Source organism: Rhipicephalus microplus, chromosome 1, assembly GCF_043290135.1.
Source record: "Rhipicephalus microplus isolate Deutch F79 chromosome 1, USDA_Rmic, whole genome shotgun sequence".
Lineage (NCBI taxonomy): Eukaryota > Metazoa > Arthropoda > Arachnida > Ixodida > Ixodidae > Rhipicephalus > Rhipicephalus microplus.
The window spans coordinates 13,493,475-13,499,474 of NC_134700.1; the positions used below are offsets into that span (position 1 = coordinate 13,493,475).

General features: G+C 41.5%; 2 non-coding genes across 2 annotated transcripts; both read right to left on the reverse strand.

Moving 5' to 3' along the window:
• Window positions 1–5,017: 5,017 nt before the first annotated feature.
• Window positions 5,018–5,090, reverse strand: TRNAT-UGU (transfer RNA threonine (anticodon UGU)). Its single transcript has one exon. It is a non-coding gene; the product is annotated as a tRNA-Thr (tRNA).
• Window positions 5,091–5,927: 837 nt separating this feature from the next.
• Window positions 5,928–6,000, reverse strand: TRNAT-UGU (transfer RNA threonine (anticodon UGU)). The gene has a single exon. It is a non-coding gene; the product is annotated as a tRNA-Thr (tRNA).

Sequence of the window (6,000 nt, forward strand, 5' to 3'; positions counted from 1 at the left end):
GGATGAAAAAATAACCAGCCGTGGGCGGAATCGAACCTACGACCTTCAAATAACGCGTTCGATGCTCTAACCACTGATCTACCACAGCTGCCTTCCCTCCATCCACTTTTATGAGTTTATATGTGAATTTAGAAGTAGGAGTGACAGTCAGCGCCATCTATAAGCCAAACGACGAATGTGAAAACACATTTATGCACATGTTTGGCGTCACGTAGCACGTGAACTTATTATGATCGGGCAGCTGATTAATTGTCCCTCTCATACAACCTAAACACACCAAGTCTGCCAGTACGAGACCCTAGCTCAATGAAATAGGGGAAAGAAGTGTAAACCTAAGGGCTCGTTTTTTCGTGTTTTAACACAATATTAATGAGATCTAACAGACAGTCATGCCAAGGAACGTACAGGGGAAGTTATTAGAACCAATGGAATGTAAATAGGAAGAAAGAAAAGTGGATGAAAAAATAACAAGCCGTGGGCAGAAATCGAACCTACGACCTTCAAATAACGCGTTCGATGGTCTAATCACTGAGCTACCACAGCGGCCTTCCCTCCATCCACTTTTTTGAGTTTATATGTGAATTTAGAAGTAGGAGTGACAGTCAGCGCCATCTATAAGCCAAACGACGAATGTGAAAACACTCTTATGCGCATGTTTGGCGTCACGTAGCACGTGAACTTATTGTGAGCGGGCAGCTGATTAATTGTCCCTTTTATACAACCTAAACACACCAATTCTGCGAGTACGAGACCATCATTCAATGAAATAAGGGAAAGAAGTGTATACCTAGGGGCTTTGTTTTTCCATGTTTTACCACAATTATATTGAGATCTAACAGACAGTAATGCCAAGGAATGTACAGGGGAAGTTATTAGAATCAATGGAATGTAAATAAGAAGAAAGAAAAGTGGATGAAAAAATAACCAGCCGTGGGCAGGAATCGAACCTACGACCTTCGAATAACGCGTTCGATGCTCTAACCACTGATCTACCAGAGCTGCCTTCCCTCCACCCACTTTTATGAGTTTATATGTGAATTTAGAAATAGGAGTGACAGTCAGTTCCATCTATAAGCCAAACGACGAATGTGAAAACACACTTATGCATATGTTTGGCATCACGTAGCACGTGAACTTATTATGAGCGGGCCGCTGACTAATTGTCCCTTTTATACAACCTAAACACACCAATTCTGCCGGTACGTGACACTCGTTCAATGAAATAAGGGAAAGAAGTGTATACCTAAGGGCTCGTTTTTCCGTGTTTTAACACAATATTAATGAGATCTAACAGACAGTAATGCCAAGGAATGTACAGGGGAAGTTATTAGAACCAATGGAATGTAAATAAGAAGAAAGAAAAGTGGATGAAAAAATAACCGGCCGTGGGCAGGAATCGAACCTACGACCTTCGAATAACGCGTTCGATGCTCTAACCACTGATCTACCAGAGCTGCCTTCCCTCCACCCACTTTTATGAGTTTATATGTGAATTTAGAAATAGGAGTGACAGTCAGTTCCATCTATAAGCCAAACGACGAATGTGAAAACACACTTATGCATATGTTTGGCATCACGTAGCACGTGAACTTATTATGAGCGGGCAGCTGATTAATTGTTCCTCTTATACAACCTAAACACACCAAGTCTGCCAGTACGAGACCCTAGCTCAATGAAATAGAGGAAAGAAGTGTATACCTAAGGGCTGGTTTTTCCACGTTTAACACAATATTAATGAGATCTAAAAGACAGTCATGTCAAGGAATGTACAGGGGAAGTTACTAGAACCAATAGAATGTAAATAAGAAGAAAGAAAAGAGGATGAAAAAATAACCAGCCGTGGGCAGAAATCGAACCTACGACCTTCAAATAACGCGTTCGATGGTCTAACCACTGAGCTACCACAGCGGCCTTCCCTCCATCCACTTTTTTGAGTTTATATGTGAATTTGGAAGTAGGAGTGACAGTCAGCGCCATCTATAAGCCAAACGACGAATGTGAAAACACTCTTATGCGCATGTTTGGCGTCACGTAGCACGTGAACTCATTGTGAGCGGGCAGCTGATTTATTGTCCCTCTTATACAACCTAAACACACGAATTCTGCGAGTACGAGACCCTCATTCAATGAAATAAGGGAAAGAAGTGTATACCTAGGGCTTTGTTTTTTCGTATTTAACACAATATTATTGAGATCTAACAGACAGTAATGCCAAGAAATGTACAGGGGAAGTTATTAGAACCAATGGAATGTAAATAAGAAGAAAGAAAAGTGGATGAAAAAATAACCAGCCGTGGGCAGGAGTCGAACCTACGACCTTCAAATAACACGTTCCATGCTCTAACCACTGAGCTACCACAGCGGCCTTCCCTCAATCCAATTATCTGAGTTTATATGTGAATTCAGAAGAAGGAGTGACAGTCAGCACCATCTATAAGCAAAACGACAATGGTGAAAACACTCTTAGGCGCATGTTTGGCGTCACGTAGCACGTGAACTTATTATGAGCGGGCAGCTGATTTATTGTCCCTCTTATACAACCCAAAGATACCAAGTCTGCCAGTACGAGACCGTCGTTCAATGAAATAAGGGAAAGAAGTGTATACATAAGGGCTCGTTTTTGCGTGTTTTAACACAATAATAATGAGATCTAACAGACAGTAATGCCAAGGAATGTACAGGGGAAGTTATTTGAACCAATGGAATGTAAATAAGAAGAAAGAAAAGTGGATGAAAAAATAACCAGCCGTGGGCGGAATCGAACCTACGACCTTCAAATAACGCGTTCGATGCTCTAACCACTGATCTACCACAGCTGCCTTCCCTCCATCCACTTTTATGAGTTTATATGTGAATTTAGAAGTAGGAGTGACAGTCAGCGCCATCTATAAGCCAAACGACGAATGTGAAAACACATTTATGCACATGTTTGGCGTCACGTAGCACGTGAACTTATTATGATCGGGCAGCTGATTAATTGTCCCTCTCATACAACCTAAACACACCAAGTCTGCCAGTACGAGACCCTAGCTCAATGAAATAGGGGAAAGAAGTGTAAACCTAAGGGCTCGTTTTTTCGTGTTTTAACACAATATTAATGAGATCTAACAGACAGTCATGCCAAGGAACGTACAGGGGAAGTTATTAGAACCAATGGAATGTAAATAGGAAGAAAGAAAAGTGGATGAAAAAATAACAAGCCGTGGGCAGAAATCGAACCTACGACCTTCAAATAACGCGTTCGATGGTCTAATCACTGAGCTACCACAGCGGCCTTCCCTCCATCCACTTTTTTGAGTTTATATGTGAATTTAGAAGTAGGAGTGACAGTCAGCGCCATCTATAAGCCAAACGACGAATGTGAAAACACTCTTATGCGCATGTTTGGCGTCACGTAGCACGTGAACTTATTGTGAGCGGGCAGCTGATTAATTGTCCCTTTTATACAACCTAAACACACCAATTCTGCGAGTACGAGACCATCATTCAATGAAATAAGGGAAAGAAGTGTATACCTAGGGGCTTTGTTTTTCCATGTTTTACCACAATTATATTGAGATCTAACAGACAGTAATGCCAAGGAATGTACAGGGGAAGTTATTAGAATCAATGGAATGTAAATAAGAAGAAAGAAAAGTGGATGAAAAAATAACCAGCCGTGGGCAGGAATCGAACCTACGACCTTCGAATAACGCGTTCGATGCTCTAACCACTGATCTACCACAGCTGCCTTCCCTCCATCCACTTTTTTGAGTTTATATGTGAACTTAGAAGAAGGAGTGGCAGTCAGCGCCATCTATAAGCCAAACGACGAATGTGAAAACACTCCTATGCGCATGTTTGGCGTCACGTAGCACGTGAACTTATAATGAGCGAGCAGCTGATTAATTGTCCCTCCTCTACAACCTAAGCACACCAAGTCTGCCAGTACGAGACCCTCGTTCATTGTAATAGGGGAAAGAAGTGTATACCTAAGGGCTCGTTTTTGCGTGTTTTAACACAATATAATGAGATCTAACAGACAGTAATGCCAAGGAATGTACAGGGGAAGTTATTAGAACCAATGGAATGTAAATAAGAAGAAAGAAAAGTGGATGAAAGAGTAAAGAGCCGTGGGCAGGAATCGAACATACGACCTTTAAATAACGCGTTCGATGCTCTAACCACTGAGCTACCACAGCGGCCTTCCATCCATCCACTTTTTTGAGTTTATATGTGAACTTAGAAGAAGGAGTGACAGTCAGCGCCATCTATAAGCCAAATGACAAATGTGAAAACACTCCTATGCGCATGTTTGGCGTCACGTAGCACGTGAACATATTGTGTGCGGGCAGCTGATTAATTGTCCCTCTTATACAACCTAAACACAACACGTCTGCCAGTACGAGACCCTCGTTCAATGAAATAAGGGAAAAAAGTGTATACCTAAGGGCTCGTTTTCCTTGTTTTAACACAATATTATTGAGATCTAACAGACAGTAATGCCAAGGAATGTGCAGGAGAAGTTGTTAGAACCAATGGAATGTAAATAAGAAGAAAGAAAAGTGGATGAAAAAATAACCAGACGTGGGCAGGAATCGAACCTACGACCTTCGAATAACGCGTTCGATGCTTTAACCACTGAGCTACCACAACGGCCTTCCTTCCATCCACTTTTTTGAGTTTATATGTGAATTCAGAAGAAGGAGTGACAATCAGCACCATCTAAGAGCAAAACAACGATTGTGAAAACACTCTTATGCGCATGTTTGGCGTCACGTAGCACGTGAACTTATTATGAGCGGGCAGCTGATTAATTGTCCCTCTTATACAACCTAAAGACACCAAGTCTGCCAGTACGAGACCCTCGTTCAATGAAATAAGGGAAAAAAGTGTATACCTAAGCGCTCGTTTTTCCGTGTTTTAACACAATAATAATGAGATCTAACAGACAGTAATGCCAAGGAATGTACAGGGGAAGTTATTAGAACCAATGGAATGTAAATAAGAAGAAAGAAAAGTGGATCAAAAAATAACCAGCCGTGGGCAGGAATCGAACCTACGACCTTCAAATAACACGTTCGATGCTCTAACCACTGAGCTACCACAGCGGCCTTCCCTCCATCCACTTTTCTGAGTTTATATGTGAATTCAGAAGAAGGAGTGACAGTCAGCACCATCTATAAGCAAAACGACGATGGTGAAAACACTCTTATGCCCATGTTTGGCGTCACGTAGCACGTGAACTTATTATGAGCGGGCAGCTGATTTATTGTCCCTCTTATACAACCCAAAGACACCAAGTCTGCCAGTACGAGACCCTCGTTCAATGAAATAAGGGAAAGAAGTGTATACCTAAGGGCTCGTTTTTGCGTGTTTTAACACAATATTAATGAGATCTAACAGACAGTAATGCCAAGGAATGTACAGGGGAAGTTATTAGAACCAATGGAATGTAAATAAGAAGAATGAAAAGTGGATGAAAAAATAACCAGCCGTGGGCAGGAATCAAACCTACGACCTTCAAATAACACGTTCGATGCTCTAACCACTGAGCTACCACAGTGGCCTTCCCTCCATCCACTTTTTTTAGTTTATATGTGAATTAAGAAGAAGGAGTGACAGTCAGCACCATCTATAAGCAAAACAACGATTGTGAAAACACACTTATGCACATGTTTGGCATCACGTAGCACGTGAACTTATTATGAGCGGGTAGCTGAATAATTGTCCCTCTCATACAACCTAAACACACCAAGTCTGCCAGTACGAGACCCTAGCTCAATGAAATAAGGGAAAAAAGTGTATACCTAAGCGCTCGTTTTTCCGTACTTTAACACAATAATAATGAGATCTAACAGACAGTAATGCCAAGGAATGTACAGGGGAAGTTATTAGAACCAATGGAATGTAAATAAGAAGAAAGAAAAGTGGATGAAAAAATAACCAGCCGTGGGCAGGAATCGAACCTACGACCTTCAAATAACACGTTCGATGCTCTAACCACTGAGCTACCACAGC